At 42.5% G+C, this 18,926-nt stretch overlaps 2 protein-coding genes and 1 long non-coding RNA gene across 3 annotated transcripts in view; 1 reads left to right on the top strand and 2 right to left on the bottom strand.

The window, feature by feature from the left end:
- LOC140152770 (cyclin-dependent kinase 2-interacting protein-like) overlaps positions 1-18,926 on the top strand; it is a 50,685-nt gene that overhangs the window by 9,027 nt on the left and 22,732 nt on the right. The window lies entirely within an intron of this gene.
- LOC140152769 (ribokinase-like) overlaps positions 1-18,926 on the bottom strand; it is a 45,998-nt gene that overhangs the window by 10,269 nt on the left and 16,803 nt on the right. The window lies entirely within an intron of this gene.
- LOC140152771 (uncharacterized) lies at positions 8,109-9,297 on the bottom strand. The gene is made up of 4 exons (XR_011859045.1): positions 9,274-9,297; positions 8,711-8,749; positions 8,408-8,500; positions 8,109-8,187 (listed from the first exon to the last, which is right to left on the bottom strand). It is a non-coding gene; the product is annotated as an uncharacterized lncRNA (long non-coding RNA).

The following is an 18,926-nucleotide window of genomic DNA, read 5'->3' as shown; positions in this document are numbered from 1 at the left end:
GTCAGAAATATTTTCCCCAACGGTCGGGAAAACAAAAAGACCACGCGATCACAGACATAAACCTCCTTACTTAATAAGTTTGGTGGTTAAGAATAGCGACACTGGTTCTTACCATGCTGAGTATTCTGTATAGTCTGAAAACCTGGTACCCGTACACCACCGTATTATGATCGCCCGAACAATGTCCCGGTAAACCTCCCGCCCCGTCTCTGATTACTAACGTAAACGGAAGTATCGTAGAGAAGGGCGAAGGTGGCTTCCGCCTTCCGGGACACCGCCTGCTAGATCTCCTCAAGGGACAACCGAACGGTATACCCAAGATGATGAGATAGCTCGTGTCGAGTGGGTCGTGGGACGCGAAACCTTCGCGATCCCCCGGACCCCACTAACACCTGGACCAGCCATTGCGACAGCGGCTGGACCGAAAGGCTCTGTAAGGGTGATGAATGCGGTCGTGAGTCCCTCGCAAGGCTTGTGTTCGGAAGAAATAGTGCTGCAGCGCCTTATCGGACACCCCAGCCTATCTTTGGCTTCAGTCGAACCTTGCCCAACCCTGGGGATTGGAGAGGGACGAATGTCGGTATGCACCGCGCCCGTTCGTAGTCACGAGAACAGAGCGCCGAAACAGTGTCGCTCCAATGTTTGTGAACACGGAAGCTAACCTCGAGACCGTGTGCAACTCAGCACCGCCGTCCCGAAGCCAACGCCAAACCGGAAAGCCATCTTGAGAGTTACGTATTTAAGCGTCGCTTTTGTCGGAAGGTCAAAAGGGTGACCCTTAAAGTAATCTAAGACTGTGTTGGGATCCCTTAGGAGGATCACTTTCCTTTTGGTAGACACTCGTTGAACATACCGCCGAGGCGAGACTAATAAGGTAACCATCGGTTATGATAGTCGACCCGCCTCGAAACCTCGGTGAATGGAGAGGACAGCTGACTTATAGCTGGCCCCAGTGGCCCGCTGAAGTCTTGCTTGGAACTTTTCTGTCAGAAACTCCGGAACTAGCAGCACAGAGGCTCTAGCGGGAGAGCTATTTGTCTCATTGCACCAAGCGTAGTATGGAGCCAGACTCTGGCTATATGTACGGAGGGTAGACTTCCGTCTAGCCCCGGCGATGAGAAAAACAGCTTCTGATGAAAAGTATCCCTCCGCTGCGCGTTCCCTGGTAAGGGCCATGCAGCTAACTGCAGGTGCTCTAGTGATAGACTGGTACCTCCGCTCCGGGCATCCGGAGTAGATCTGGTACTGGGAGTGCCAGCGGCCTTGCCGCTAGCAGAATGACAATGCAGTCTTCCCACCCGATCTTGGTCACCACCCTCATGAGTAGTGAGATCGGAGGGACTGCATAAGCTGTCATCCCTCCCCAGTCTATGGACAGAGCGTCCACGGTGAATCGTCGCCCAGTATTCCATAGTGGCGTATGGTGATACTGAAAGAGAAAGAGACGTTTTGAGAAAAACAGCTTTGAGTGATACACCGACTTTGAATGGACAGTACCGAAAAAAACTTAAGATTCTTTTTTATAATTAATTGAAGGAAAATCATTACAACACATTAAAATTATCTCCCAATAATATTTTACTTCAAAATTTGAGCCACATGATGTGTAAAATGACTCTAAAGTTATACGTCACTATGGAAAGCGTGAAATTCCTGTTATGAGACATTTATAACCATACGCCACCCGACACGCCACTATGACATACGAGTACTTGCACATCAGCGTGTACTGGCTGACCGTACGCCACCCTATACGCCACTATGACATACGAATACTTGCACATCAGCGTGTGTTGACTGACCTTACGCCACCCGATACGTCACTAATGACATGCACATGGGCGTGTGCTTTGAGTATTTCATTAACGTGCTGATAATTATGCGCTATGAAAAACAATAATATTTATTGCATTTTATTATCAGTGTATGTTTAATATTTTGATATATTGGAAAGAGAGCAAACATTATATTTCCGGGGCTTGGGATTCCCGGAGATCTAATATAATTAGAGGTTAATAACTGCCCGGGATAACTCAAGATCGGTTATTTTGAGAGCATTGCAGAAAAACATTCATTAATTTGCCCCCATTAATTTGCCCTCATTAATTTAACCTCATTTATTTAACCTCATTTATTTAACCTCATTCATAACTGCTACCACTACCAGTTTAATCTTTGGCTATTTTGGTCATGTAACAATCCGTATAAACACACATACAATGCACTTTAAATAAATTCAGTCTCAACTTGTGTTTTATTTTAAAATCCAATACTCATATAATTATTATAAGCTAGTCTACAGATAAAAGTGTCATTATATAAATCTTATATTAACAATTTAAAATATGATCATAAATAATTATATATATACCAATCTGCTAAATCATACAAATTAAGCCTAATTTCAGGTAAAATCAGGCACTTCAAGTTAATTTTGATCTCCTGTGTATTGCACTTTAATGTTTATTTTTTCTTTCTGTTTTGATTAAGGAACATGCAGAAACTCCTGTTTACACCCCTATCAGATATTCTGCATTCTTATTAAATTTGATTGGTAGTCATCTATCAGGCTATTTCGTTTTAGTGAACACCGGCTACACCGGAATACATAATCTCAAAATAATAGAACTGTCTGCCCATCTTCTATCACGCCATAGATGACCACCAAAATTCCTACGTTTTATTTCATTAATATTTAGCAGATATTGATGAAAGCATCATATTTTAATGGATCTTTAAATGATCAAAAAGTTAACACTATTATAATAATACCAACAAAAGAGTATAAAGTGGTCACTGATTAATCTTAATTTAACAACATCAAGGAATCGCCATATAATTCAAACGATTGTGTTTGTCTCTTAATATTTTTCTTTAAATTATCAATCTAACATTTCAGCTAACTTTAAGTAAGAAAAAGCAGCATCCAATACATTCATCCATATTTTAGAACACATTAATCAAAACACAGTGGCTGACTTTTTAATGAGTTTATAGAATAATGGGGCCTGCATATATGTCTGTGTCACAAAATTATACTCTAGAATTTGCTTACAGTATAGAAAGATTTAATTCAGTTTCCCACCTACTGCAAATTTGCAATCACTACAGGGATTTTGTAGTAAGAGGTATACCCACTTACACCAGTTTTGGAACATTTTAATTGCTGGGTCGAAAGTAAGTACTTTCAAAAGTAGACTACCGTCCGTCTAAACACACCTACTATAACACCTTTGTAAATATATTGTATCATATTTTTTGGTAAGACATGTTAGATGTGGCAGACTGGTCGCCTGTGATCTGTGCACATGAGTCATGTTGAAAACGGGTTAATCCTGTGTAATCTGATCTGACAGGATACAGACTTGCCATGTTGATTTCATCAGTAGAATTTTATTTATGAAGGCGGCGCCCATTATGATCCAACCGACTGTGCGTTCACAAAATAACAACAGAAAATACATAAACAAGTTAAAATGAACATATTTACAAGAAATAACAAAACATTATCTTTTAGATACATGCACGAAAGTTATATACAATTTACAATGATATAAGCAAGTGAAAATAAGAATAACAAACACATCTTTTACGTATACATGGTATACCTGCATGCATGAGTTATAACTATATTACATCTGATATTACAATATCAATATAAATGATTATGCAGTACCACTAGTAGGCCTATACTATAGGCCTACCGATTCGCATTTTATTGAACTTAATAGTAACTGTCCAAGGTTTTGGCAAATATTTGCCGTGCACAAACTGGAAGCATATTCGTGATCCACGTTGTGCCAGTAAGCCCGGCCTGTAAGCTAACTGTCTTCAGTTGCTTATATAGCAATCACAAGACTTGTACATATACAAGTAAAACGTTCAATAAAACGTTAACAACCGCCACTGAATAAAAACATATTTTAAACAACAATCCATATTGGTTGCTATTATACGGCTATCTATCTGTATCCGAATATAAAATGCAATATTTAATACTTCTTTCTTTTAATTTGCATATCAAATACATTTTTACATAGCACGGAAGTGCAATTTCACCACACATAGCGTACGCTTTCCAGTGCCTGCACTACCAATCTCTTTACTTTACTCAGTAAGTTAATTTATGATTTCTACAACACTTTTTCAGGATAAAAACGAATCGCCACCACATTTATCAAATTATCTACCGTATATACTCAAAATCTGGATATTTCTCACTTTTGTCATCAGCTAGCTCTGTCTTTTCGACAATACTTCTTTTGACAAAATGACTTCTTTTAATATACTACTCTGCACTGTATCTCAACTTGGAACCACCTCAATACATCTTTTAATCATTTGCAATTCATCCTACTCAATATATGGATCAATTCTCCATTTGTAATTTTTTTACTGTCACTTTTATATTGGAATGTTTCTACATTCATGTTTCTAGGTAACCATTTTAACTTTGTAAGCAACATTGGCCAACTACTGAATAGACACGTGACTTGTGACTTAACTTGTGACTTAACCTATGATTTTAAAGATTGGAAGGATCTCTCGTCCAACTTATGATTTCATGACTAAAATGTCTTGTGTGTGACTTGATTAGACTTGTCTTGCAACTTTTACAATAAGACCTGACTTATATGGGACTTGGACAAGAGCGACGACTGACTGGGACTGGACTTGACTTGATGACTTGCACAAAATGACTTGGTTACCATCTCTATTAATTATGTGCTAACAGTGTAGTTGTTTATTCATGTGGTAAATTCATGTAGTACATAATGTGCTCATCACGCCCGATGACAGGGTGATCGCCCTGGGTGAGCCCGACAATGTCATCCCATTTTCCTTTGGATAGCTTCGGCTTGACTCTCGATGGTCCATAAGCAGGCTTTGGTAGTTCATGACCTTCCTTGTCATTGGTACGTCGACCAGCTCCCACAGTAATAGGGGCAAAACGCTCTTGCAAGTGAGACATCTTAATGTACACTTTACTAGGCTCTTCCTTCCTTAGTTGCACCGCCATATACTCCTTCCAATTTACTTTCATCCCGTCGTCTGCTTCCCTAACTCTGTACACCCCAGCTCGAATATCTTTGACGATAGGTCCTTCCAATCTTTGATATCGTGTTGTTGCACTTCGTTGACGACATACGGGAAGGGGTTGCGACGCACGCTAAAGTAATGGTTGTTGCCAGCTGTGCAGGCAAGAAAATTTCTTCCTGACAGTTAAGACTTCTTTGGATAGTGCTGTGCATGCTGTCGCCCTCTGACTGCCCATGTGCCGTTACAAAGAAGTACAGTGTGATTCTTTTATTTTCTTGGAGTTTTGTAGAAAATACTTCAACATTGCTGGTACAATGGTGTTCTTGTTTTGCCCAGTGCATCCATCTGCAAACATTACCACTTCCACCGCTCCTTCTGACTCTTTTTCTTGTAGGAATGTGTATAGGTAACTGGCTATCTCGTTAGCCCCTCTTCCCACTATTCCCTCATGTGACAAGAAGCAAACCCCTTTCCTGGATGATAATTCGTATATGGTGAAGTTGTAGTTTGATAACCTCCGTTTGTAAAATATCTCAGATCTGTTCGATTTAGGCAAAAAAATAACTTGCTGGAGGTCAAAGACAGCGGCCACTACTTTCTTTTTTTATTCGGCACGTGCCTTTTCCTCATCTTTTATTTCATGAACTCTCTCCTTTTCTTCAATATGTCTCTTATAAGAATGCTCCAACCTTCTCTTCTGTTCTTCCGATGATTTGAGATATGCGTCGATAGCCCGCACTTGTCTTTTTTTTTGGTTTATGGAATTTCAGCCTTTTAGTTTGGAAGATTTTCATGTACAAACTTTCAGATGCTCTCATGCCAGGATTTTCCTCCTTGAAGAGGCGATGCATCTTAGCCACATTCAGCTCTGGGGCTAGATACATATAAGTGGAACTTGCTCGGCAGTAATGAGATTCAACTCGCGGAAACCGGTCGATGTGGTCAAGAATAGCTTGCCTTACAGGTTTCCTTTCATCTTCCATCTTGTCATTCCTTCCCCCGCGTCCTTCATTCTGTAGTATACCAGTTTTGGGGTTGGTTTTTTTAAGCGTAGTTCTAACCTGTCTCTCCGAGATACCGACGGTTGTCAGGAACATCTTTTTGCATACAAGAATGACCTCCTTGTCTTTACCATCACTAGTTGGATTTGGTAAGTAATAATTCATCATCCGACCTTTTGGTTTACGTTTTCCTGTTTTCTTACTTGGAGAAGTGACCTGCACGTGTCTCTTTATCCATGCTCTCTGAAGATGAAGATCAGCAAGTCCAAAATATGAATCTTGGATATTCTTTCTTTGTACTTGTGTGTAGTTGGTACACTCAAAAGCCTTTGTATTAGAAGCGTCGTGACCCTTACATCCCACTTTAAGGTCCCTTCTGGCTGGCAAAGACTTACCGTTGTAGTTACTCACATATGGCATGCCGCTATTCCTTCGTTTTTTGTTATCAAGGCGTCTGTTGACCCTTATTTTTTTAATATAGGGGCTAACCCGCTCTTCACTTTGACCATCTACTTTGAAATCTTCTGGTTTGTGGTGTGCAGATTGGGAACTAACTGGTGTTTCCTGATGATTCTCTTCCAGTTCACCGACCTCTGCATTTTCCGAGATAGTTGATAAGGTTTCTTGTTGTCTGTTGACCCTTATTTTTTGAACATAGGGGCTAACCCGCTCTTCACTTTGACCATCTACTTTGAAATCTTCTGGTTTGTGGTTTGCAGATTGGGAACTATCTGGTGTTTCCTGATGATTCTCTTCCAGTTCACCGACCTCTGCATTTTCCGAGATAGTTGTTAAGGTTTCTTGTTTTATGCCCGAGTGGAGTTGAATACTTTTATTCTGAATGGGTATGTTTTGCACGTTATTCATGATATCACTTGTTGCATCATTACCACTAGTATAGACAGTAAACTGAATAATTTGTGTACCACTATCATTACTACTACTAGTACTACAGTCATTAAAAGTTATACCTTGTATATTACTTCCAGTAGTAACTTCATCCGCAATATCAACTTGGAAAAAAAGTTGTGCTCAGAGCAATCACCTTTCTCACAATGTTGGCTGCAAACCAGCGACAAACACCTGTTACATGCTGTCGCGTTGCTTCGTCTCTGCACTCTATGTTTGTACATATTATCGGTGTATCGTCCTGACTGTCTGTGTTGTCCTGGCTGTCTGTTTCTTTGCTTTCCTCTTCTGTAAAATTAGAAAGATAATACCTTCATTTTGTATAGGCATATTCTTAGTTATTCTGTCGTTTTAGCAATACTATGATATATGAAAAAAAAATGTTTGCGTGCACTCCAGTGCCGGGATTTTTGGGGTGGGTGGGTCGGTCAGAAAAATATAGGTAACTATATAGTCTTGTCCCCTCGGTTGACACACTATTTTGATAGTGGTGGCGGTGCTTATCCGTGTATACGTCTAGCTATTTTGAAAAAAAAAATATCTTGGCATACTCAGAGATAACAAAACAAACTACAAATGTAGATAGGATTTAACAGCACCACAACCAAGTAAACATTTACTATTTTAATACAGAGCAATATTGTACTGAGTGACTGAAGAAAATGTAAACATTTACCCGCTTGCGTGGCATCGAAAGTGGCAAAAGTATTATGTAGGACAACCCCATCTATATACCAAAATAGTGATACGACTTAACTTTGCTACAAAGTAAATCTTACCAGTAGACAAACTCATGTTCCATAAGTCTTCATCTGTGTCCATATCCGTCACCTCATCGCCATCCTTGCTATCAGTATTGTCCATGTGACCTTAAATTTAAAATCAAAAGTACAGCATTGACCTTTATTGAGTGGCAAGCAAAGACAAAAAGAAAAAAAAACTGTATGGAGCGGCTCTGTCATAAACATATCTTGACTCACCTATTGTTCCTTCCCTGTCTTTCTTCCTTTATTATTATTTAAAGCATTGGTTCCTTCATTCTTTTACTTAAAATTATGTTTTCATAATACATCTCCCACTTCTTCATCATAAACATCTCCACGTAGCATATTCTTTTCCAATATATTACATCGTAAGTAGCTTACCTTCATTTTCTTGCCCTTTTGGTTTTGGTTTGAGGATGTCGCTGAATCTGTAGTCTCCTCATAGTGTGGACGACCTGCAGCTGCTTCAAAGTCTAAAACAAAGAATCATGTACAAACTTTAAAACAAAAACAAAAATATGTCAACAAATAATTAGTTGCAAATTTGATATACATAAATTGTATCGACCATGCTGTTCTAAAATAAGTATTATTGTGCTAGTTTTCAGCATTAACTTTCTTTCTCTTGCCCTTCATTTTTCATCATTATTATTTTGTTTTTGAATATAGGCCTATCAAATTTTAGTAGCTTACCTTCATTTTCTTGCCGCTTTTGGTTTTGGTTTGAGGATGTCGCTGAATCTGTAGTCTCCTCATAGTGTGGACGACCTGCAGCTGCTTCAAAGTCTAAAACAAAGAACCATGTAGACAATAAATTTTTTTTTTAAAAACTCCATTTCAACAAATCTAGTTGCACATTTAGTATGCTGTTATAATATTATTATACATGGTGCTACTTTTCAGCATTAACTTCTTCCTCTTGCGCTTCGGTATTCGTCATTTTACTCTGCTTCTTATATTTTGTTTTTGAATATATTAATTTTTTTAATAGCTTACCTTCATTTTCCTGTGACTCTTGAGCTTGGGTACATTCTCCTAATTAAAGATAGAATTATATATTACTTTTAGTCTCTGTAATCATGGTAGTTGCTGTCATTATAATTGTACTAATTTTCAGACTTAATCTTCTGATTTGATTACGTATTAGTATATAGTAGATTGTTGAGTCATTTTTAAAATCTTCTTTTCATGGTTTTACTGTTATCAAAAAAGAAAGTTAACTGTTATTATTTCTTGTTTGTTTTGTTTTGCTTTGTTTATACAATCACCGACTCACAAGCTTCATAAGCGACACTTGCTTATTTTATCTTATCTAAGTGATCTTCAGCAACAGCAATCTCAGTCTGCTTCACAACTCATCACTGTAAATCCCTAGCTGTAACACTTTTTAAACACTTTAGGCGTTTATACAAATTGTTATTATACATGTACCTTTTTCAGAAAAAGGTTTCATATTTTGAAAATTATTCTCTTATACGTACATCACAAATCCAAAATAAAATCAACACCGTCCCTTAGATCAAGAGTATCATCTTTGGATCGAAGGCAATAATGCATACCTTTATTGTCTGTATAACACAGCTAGAGGGATTTCGTCTTCATCACTCCACTCTAGGCCTGCTATCTGTTTAAGTGGCACGTTATCTTCCTCACTCCACTCAAGGCTTGCCACCTGTTTAAGCGGCTTGGTATCGTCCTCACTCCACTCCTCCTCATCACTGTCACGCTGTATTTCCATGTCTACAGTGTTCTAGGTAAAGCGTAAATCTACATGAAGCAGCTGAAATCAAATAAATCCACACATTGTACTAATGGGAAACTTTATAACAGTAGCTACTTGTAAATTGAAGTAGTGTTATGTAACATGTGCAATGCTTTTAACGTAAAGTCTGCAATCCATTAAACGTTTACAAACAAACACATTGCAACATTCACCTAGCTTTCAGTATTCTTCAAACGGAAAAGGCATACGTACATGACATTTTGAGCATAGTATTTCTTGTACCATATAGGCCTATGTCACTGAAACCAACATGCTTATTTTAAGTTTTTACACAAATGTACCGCATAATTCTGATTAAAATTACATACATTTAAAAAATAAAAAAACGTAAATATTCATGTATTTCGTCTGGTTCTGTAGGCCTACTCACTTTATACTCTGCGTTACAAACCTAATGCAGCAGTACACATATTAAACTAGTAGGTATTATGTGTTTACAGGGTCAGTGGTAGGCCTACACATAGTATTTGCGTCAATATAATTTTACTTCATAAAAGTATGATAATAACCCAGCAAACACAAAACGTTTTCGACATCATTCGCAAAAGGTTATAAAAGGTTGTAAAAAAATGTTTAAATGTCGGGTTGTATAAAGGGTATATTAAGAGTATAAAACGTTTTCATAACCTTAAAAAACATTTTTGATAATCTACTGCTCAGCAAACAAAAATGTTTTACAGAAAACGTTTAAATGTCGGGTTATATAAAGGGTATAAAAACGCTTTTAATAACATTCCAAAAAACATTCTTGAAAACTTGGTACAAAACATTCTAAACAGAATGTTATTTTAGTTAAAAAAATATTTTGCGAAAAATGTTTGCCCAAAATATTTTCAATAACGTTTTAAAACGTTTTCATGACCTTTTATAACCCGACATTTAAATGTTATTAAAAGGTTTTGAAAAAAACATTTTAAGAACATTTCTGTGTTTGCTGGGTTCAAACATTTTAACATAATGTTATTTAAGTATTGACACAATATTTGGCAAAAATGTTTGTAAAAATAGTTTACAATAACATTTTTGAAAACATTTAAAAATATTGTTGTAGTGTGTTTTCATACAAAACGTTTTAAAATGTTATCATGACCTTTATATAACCCGACATTTTAATGTTATTAAAACGTTTTTACCTACACCAAAACCCAAAAGATAACTTATTTAAAACGTTTTAAAACGCTTTTGTGTTTGCTGGGAACATAGACCATCAGACTACATGCTTTTTATTGAAGCTTAACAACTGTAAGAACATGTCTAGCTATCAGTAACATTTATAGTGGCGTAACTATTAACTCAGATACATACATGTACCAAATCTATAACTAATCATGTATTTCGCCGTCTATATGGGCATACTGTAGGCCTACTCGCTTTATACTAAATTGCACACCTAATGCAGCGAGTGCACACGTATTAAGCTAGTAGGCCTATATGTTTTAGAGGGTTGGTGGTACACTTAATTTTATCCGTCAATATTGCCTAAGAATAATAATAAGTTTGCGTCAATATCACTTAGGCCCTAATATAAGGGACCGTTCACAAACACTTATAAAGGGGGCCTGATGCAAAAAAGGGGCCCTGAAATTTTTTCACCCTCCTAAGGGGGGTCCCTGAAAAAAATGACCACAATTTTTCCTGGGAAAATGGGAGTTTATATGCTTTTCTATGGGGTTGACCGATAATTTTTATGTCGAAAAAGGGGGGCCCTGAAATTTTCATGGTCTGTAAAGGGGGGCCCCGAAAAATTTTCGCGATAATTTTTTTTTGCATCAGCCCCCCCCCCCCCTTACAAGTGTTTATGAACGGTCCCTTAGTATAATAATAACATAGACCATCAGACTAATTGCTTTTCATTAAAGCTTTACAACTGTAATAACATGTCTATAGCTATCAGTAACATTTGAGTGCATGACATACATGAACCAAGTCTTTAAATAATCATGTATTTCGCCTAGGGGCATACTGTAAGCCAACTGGCTTTTATACTAAATTGTACGCCTATTATGCAGCGTAGTACACGCTAATTAAACTAGTACTTATTATGTCTTTACAGGGTCAGTGGTACACATATTGTTTGCGTCAATATGATTAAGTATGATAATAACATAGACCATCAGACTACTTGCTTTTCATTTAAAGCTTAACAACTGTAAGAACATATCTAGCTATCAGTAACATTTAGTGGCGTAAATTAACTGAGTGACATAAATGTACCAAGTCTTTAAATAATCATGTATTTAGCCCGATAGGGGCATACTGTAAGCCAACTGGCTTTATACTAAATTGCACACCTAATGCAGCAAGTACACGCAGTATTAAACTAGTAGGTATTATGTGTTTACAGGGTCAGTGGTACACATAGTGTTTGCGTCAATATTTCTTAATAAGTATATAGTAATCACGTAGACCATCAGATTACATGCCTTTCATTAACTATTAGTCTATATCATATCAGTAACATCAGTGACGTTACGATGTTATTATCATACTTATATTAGGGCCTAGGTGATATTGACTAACGGTATGATGTAAGTAAGCTTAAGATTTTTATACAAACATGTCAGTCTGGAGAACGACCATAATGTAAAAATAATGCTACACTACGGCTCCTGCTTCATGATTGTGCTTTAATATTATTATTATTATTATTATTATTTTCTAAATTCATGAAAATGCTATTTATTTAACTTTACTTACCATCAGAATAGGGGTTGTACAGCCAGTGGCGTCTAGTTACTATGCAATCTGCTATGCATAGCTTGTAGGCCCAGTAACAAAATCAAAATAATTATTATTAATGTATCTGTACTAGAATAGTGTTGATAAAGGCGTTACTACTTATTTCTGACGTTTCTATTGAATAATAATTTTGATTTAAAAAAAAACTTTGAACTGACATCACAATAAAATTAAAATCATGATATAGATAACCTGTATGCCAGTTGCTTTTATCTCATTGTTGGGCACGGTATTGAAATAATCATGAAAGATGAAAAATCGTTTTCCATACTGACGTACAGTGCGCACGCCACATGAAAATAACAGAAGGTGAAAAAGACGTTTTCCATACTGTCGCACGGTTGCTTTTACCTCATTGTTGGCGTCACGGTCGGTGCGACGGTGTTGAAATAATCATGAAAAATGAAAAGATAGGTTTTCCATACTGACGTACAGTGCGTACGCCACTTGAACATAACGAAATGTGAAAAAAAATGTTTTCCATACTGTCGTACGGTCCATACGTCACTATGACATACACGAAATACCATTTTCCTTACTATACACCAAATTAATTAATTAATTATTAATTAATTAGCTAATTTTGACTGCTGAGATTTAGCAGAATTAAAGAGAACGTCATTAAAAACATATGTGCCAATTTTCGCAAAAATGACCAAAAATCACCATACGCCACTATGGAATACGGGCGACGGAATGCTTGGGGGTCCGCGACCCTTGAGCAGTACACGGCAGTGGATGATTGCGATGAGATGCGAACAGATCTTTCGAGGGGTGGTACATCCCTTGAAGATCGTCTGAGCGACTCTGCGAGCAAGGGACCATTCTGCTGGTCCCGACACCCTTCCTCGTGACAGATTGTGCGCGAGGATGCTGGTGACGCCCGCGATGTGTATCGCTCTCATCGTAATCTGCCTGAACTTGCACCACCCTATCAGGTGTCGTGCATGCAGGCTCAATCGTGGTGGCCCGGAGTCCCCTTGTCTGTTGGGGTAGGCTACCACGGTTGTGTTATCCGTCAGGACAACGGTATGTGATTCCACGATCACCTCCTCGTGAGCGAGGGAGGTTGATGTGAAACTCTGTCTCTATGGCCCCCAGAGGCCCGAGACGGAGTCTCCGTGGATGTGGACCCCCAGCCCCGCTTTTGACGCTATGGTCGCGTCACTACGTGACATACCGGGGTGCAGGAAACCTGACACCCTGGGTCAAATTGGGCTGATGGGTCCACCACCAGAGTTCCTCTCGCGCGATCTCCGACAACGGAACCGCGAGGGATATTGGTGACGACTGGGCCTGCAAGCAGGCTAGAAGGTGTAGTTGGGTAAGCCTAACGTAGAAAGCGGCAGTACAGTACGAGGTCTACCATACTGGCCATTAGGCCTACCACCTTCATCCATGCCACAGCGGTTTTGCCGAGACTCGGCCAAGAGTCAGGCACACCGCACCATGTTAAATCACCCGCTCGGGTGAGAGCACATGAACCCCTCCGTGAGGGTGATCTGGGCCCCTACAAATAGTGGTGTCTGCGTCGGGACCACGCTGGACTTTTTGAGCTGATCAAAAATCCAGGGTCCCGCACCCTACGGACTATCAACCCCATGAGACCCGTAGTCTTCAGTGGAGTGCGTCCGTATATGAGCCAAGCGTCCAGGTAGCAACTGATGTTGACACCCCTGTGCTTCAGGTACGCTGCGACCGCTCTGACCAAGAGTGTTAAACACCCTGGGAGAGATGGACAGGCCGGATGGCCGGTATCAAAACTGGTAATTTTGATCCTGTACCTAGAAGCGCAGATGCCTCCGATCTTGAGAGGCGATTGGCATATGCAGATAGGCGTCCGAGAGATCTAGCGATGCTGTTCCCATGCCCCTGATGGGGCAGGCTAGCACCGAGGCGAGAGTCCCCATTCTGGACCTCTTGGGCCTGAAGAACGTGTTCAACAGCCTGCGGTTCCGGATGGGGCTCCCGTCGCCGGTCTTCCTTGGAGCCAATGGCTCCAAGATCACCGTAGAACGGGGGTAGACCGGGACAATCGCCCGCCGTGAGAAGCTGTGTGATCCCTGTCAGTAGTGCCCGACGCTGGGGGCCGTCTGACGGCACGACTGTGGACCTATGAAATGTGCAGACGAACGTGGGGAGACTGGGTTGACAGTCTGTAACCCCCACTCACCACTGACCATACCCAGGCGCTCAAAGAGATGGTTTCCCACCTCTGGGTGAAAGCCATAAGCGGTCGAATCCACTGGGAGCTCCCCTGTGGAAAAACCGCTGAGCCCCCAGGAATGCTCTGCCTAGCTTCCCTTGGAAGAGCGCTTGCTCTTCTTCGGGCTTGCCAGCTGTTCCTGTGCTACCCTTGCGCCTCCCAGAAATGGGTGCTACAGAGGTAGTGGGCTCGGGTACTGTTGGTGGTGCACGGCCTGCTGAAGTCGGCGCTCCTGCCCATGGCAAGGGCAGCTTCCGACCGCTGCAGAGTGCTGCCGTTGGTAGCTTCTTTGCACGGTCCTCCACCGTAGCGCAGAAGCATCCAAAGAGAAAAAGGACCCTGCCTTTCCATCGCGTTGAGCGATTGGAGTGGCAGGCCCCACCCCCCGGCGCTGAGTGGACACCCTATGGGCTAGGCCAATGGAGCTCTCGTTGAGGCTAGCTGTTAGCACCGCTAATAGGCTCACCTCGCGGAAGAGCTCAGATGTTGTCTGAGCGTGCTACGCTTGAGGACATCTGGGCCCCTCTCGGATCCCCTCAGGTAGGTCCCGTGGTCCTCCCGCCTTACACGCAGAGGAAGCGTGCAAGCACGCGGCGCCATAGCTCTACTGAGCTCGACAGCCCCACGATATCTACCCGTGAGGTTTGCGGGAATGAGAGTGCAGGCGTCCCCTGTGAGGAAGCAGCAGCTGAGCATCCTACTGAAAGGATCCCTGGTCCTCCTCCATGGACTCCCCTCACGGGGTGTCCGGAGGAAGATCAGTGTGCTGTTGCTCCCCTCGCGGGCAGCGGGGAAGGAGATTGTAGTGATGTCACTACGGACTCAGCTTCCGACTCCTTTCCCTCGCCCACAGTATCCGTATCATGCTCCGATGATGACGGTAACTGAGGACGGGCATCTGAAAGCGGGTAAGAAGGCATAACCACTGTGTGGCTCGCCGACTACCTGCCAGCAGAAGAGGGAGTACTCCCGCAAGACCCTGAGGTATCCGCCATGGCACCACTGGGTCCGCATGCTCTCGCAGCCGTCGTCCTAGCGCTTAGCAGCACGGGCCTACCCTGATCAAGATCTGGGTTAGCCCCATGCCGGCTGGCCTGGTCAACAGCTGATGTTGGTACTGCGTGGCCATCGCTGGCGACACTTGCCACGGTGCTAGGTCGTGGAAGAAACACCCTGCGGCGGGTACCACGGGGCATACCCAGCCGGCAGCTGACCCTGAAAGGATCCGCCGCCAGGGTAACCCCATGGTACTGCAGTACCAGCACCGCCTCCCCCCCTTGTTGCCACAGAGACTGTGGCGACTAAGGCGGGTGCTGCGGTACCGGTGCGGTATCAGCGTGGGTACCCTTGAGGGTTCCCAACTGTGGACCGCTGTACCCTCGCCACACTGCGTTCCCTGTTTGGGGATCAAGCTGTGTGCTGGCGTGGTACCGGCGCCGTTACCCGTGAGGGTTCCCGGCTGTATGCCGCTGTATGCGTGGTTCCAGCGTAGGTGCCCGTGAGGGCTCCCGGCTGTGGACCACTGTACCCATGCCTCACTGCGTTCCCCGCAAGGGATCAAGCGTGTGTATGGGTACCCGCTATACCGGCTGTCCCTTGGCTAGAGGGAGCTTGCCTAGTACCACGGGTAGCTGAGCGTGCATACCCCCGATCAATCACCCGCCACCTGAATAGGCAGCGTCAATCAATGGAGCTATGCCCTGTTGATTTGACAGTGATCGATCAAGAGAGGGTAATTGACCCATTGACGATAATGGATCACCCATGCTCCGCTGGCTCTCGAGGACATAAGTGGGTTGTTGATCAGCTAGGCTGTTCAAGCTACTTACTGTACCCTCTAGAGCTTCGCCCAAGGTCGCTGTGTGTGGCGGACCACTCACGGCAGCTATGGGCGGGTGCATAGCGGCTACCACTGAAGTCAAGCCGTAGCTCGCCTTTGTAGCTGCCACCGAATGCACCTGGGTCGCTGTCGCGCGAGAGACTGCGAGCCCAACCCTGAATAATCGCCAGCCAGTCCCTGTGGACAGCCAGCAGCTATTCTAGGGCCCAGGGTATCACTCGGCGGTCCCGCCATGGAACGCTGCCGTGTGACAACCCCAGTTGGTTCTGCTAAGACTACACCCACAGCGTTAGCCGCGGTATCGTCTCTGCTGAACCCATGCATGCTAGGGTTCAACCCAGGCAAGCCCGGGTACCCTTGCATGCTGCCCGTCGCTGGCTACTACTGTGGCTGTTTGAGCCCGTAGATATGCCTGCAACAGGCGGGTGTCCTCCTGCTAAAAACCCGTGAGGATTTTTGGCTAGAGGACTGGTATCCTCCTGCTACAAAACCCGCTAGGGTTTTCGCTGGTGGTTACCGCTCTGCTGCCTGCTACTTTGCTCCGACGTATAGTCAGTGCTTTCGCTGGCTGCTGAGCCTTTGGGACGCGCTTAGCAGTCCCGAAGGAACCGCCTGCTTGTCCGGGGACGGAGCCCCTTAAGCAGACCTGCCATGACCCATAGGGGCTGTCACAGCAGAATCTACCGTGATCGACTGGTATCCTCCTGCTGCAAAACCCGCTAGGGTTTTCGCTGGTGGTTACCGCTCTGCTGCCTGCTACTTTGCTCCGACGTATAGTCAGTGCTTTCGCTGGCTGCTGAGCCTTTGGACGCGCTTAGCAGTCCCGAAGGAACCGCCTGCTTGTCCGGGGACGGAGCCCCCTTAAGCAGACCTGCCATGACCCATAGGGGCTGTCACAGCAGAATCCACCGTGTCGACCTTACCAGTGCCCTTGGTAGATTTCTTCTTCGTCTTATGGCGATGGACGGAGCCTATCCCAATCGTCAAGCTGGAACTCGGAGAGTCCTAAGCAAAAGAAAGACATCTAGAAGATCGTGAGCACTCCTGTGGGTGAAACAGAGCGGTGTGGGTCCCGCTCCGTCACCAGGGAAGGGCAAGCCCGACAGGGCCGAGGCGAAGCGAGGAGAAAGGGAGGGGCACTACCCCCCCAACACGCGACTCAAGCCCAGTAAGCAAACCTGAGCACGGAGGCTGGTCGCTAACGTTAGTGGTAAAGTAAGGACTGGCTAACTTTATTACTAAAATGTCAGACGGGTCCCTACCAATCCCCACCGTATGAATATCTGATTAACTCGTCTTATCGGACGGTAATGAAGACATAACGATAGAGTAATCACCCTAACATAGCAACAATAACCTACCGTACATGAAATACAATGTGTATGTACAAACATCTATTGTAACTTACAGGCTGCAATGGTTGTTTTACGTGGGAAACAAAATGAATGGCGCCAACGAAGCGGCCATTTTGAATTGCTCGTGTGTCCCGTATACAAACGGAGGCACGATATGTAGCTAAGTTTTGGATCGTTTTTGTCACTTTTTTCGCCAGAAAATGCCGTCAAAACTATCCTCAGCCGAACAATACCGGTTTGGTTTTACCTAAGGTGTGAAACTACAACCGTATATCTCGCATTGGTCGAGAAATTGATACACAGTGCTATGAACAATCGATAGGCACGTCTGTGTCAGTCGGAGACCAAGGAGGATAAGGGGCGATCATATGGTGTGACGTCACCTTTTGGGTGAGTCCACCGGGGGATCGGGGTTTTTTTGTTATTTATTCATTTATGTGGGACAAAATGACTATTGGTTTTTTCCGCATCTCGGGATCGATGCAAGAAGTATCTTAATCAACATCGGAAGCGGTAAGATCGACCGGTGTACTGAGTCTGTTCATTTTACTATTTGTTATAACATTTCAATAATCATGTCATGATAATATGACATATCAATTTTGTACAGAAATCAACACACTACTATCCTTTGAAAAGTTAAAGATTGATCACAGAATATTGTCGGGAAAATGTGGCGAATTTTTTTCATAAACATTCTTAGTCTTGTACCAAGTCTCAGATCTCGACACTTTCGACAGATATTACATTGCAACAACACAGAAGCAGTGTTCGAAATACCACATGCACATATGCATGTAACTTTGGCTCTGTGCATGTAAAAATTGGCCTGTGCATACAGTGCATGTAAAATTTTGGGTAAATCAGCCAATTTTTGGCTAAAATTCAGAGTTGTGCATGTAAGTTATATTTTGTATTTCGACCCCTGCACAGAAGGTACTCACAGATCTGCGAGCCCAGTTATGTGTGATACACAGTACTGGGCTCGCAGCAAGCTGAATAGTTTTCAAAGCTGTTTAAGATTCGACACGGTAAGCACCATATATGTGATGTGATCAAGCTGCATCAGTCGTTTGTCGGCAATATTGATTTTGAGATATAGGCCGTAAACGTTAATAACTCCTTTTGTTTCCTATTGTTTTTCAAAACCTTCATTTACTCATATCTTTGGAACTAAATGTCCGATTTTGATGAGGTTTTCAGCAAAATGTAAATTATTTGATGCTTGTTAATATTACGTAGGAAACTAGAAATTGAGTGTCACCGACTTTAGACTGATTTTGCTTGAT

Source organism: Amphiura filiformis, chromosome 5, assembly GCF_039555335.1.
Source record: "Amphiura filiformis chromosome 5, Afil_fr2py, whole genome shotgun sequence".
In the NCBI taxonomy this organism is placed as follows: domain Eukaryota; kingdom Metazoa; phylum Echinodermata; class Ophiuroidea; order Amphilepidida; family Amphiuridae; genus Amphiura; species Amphiura filiformis.
The sequence above is the reverse complement of the archived record's forward strand: the minus strand, read 5'-3'. Positions and strand labels throughout refer to the sequence as shown.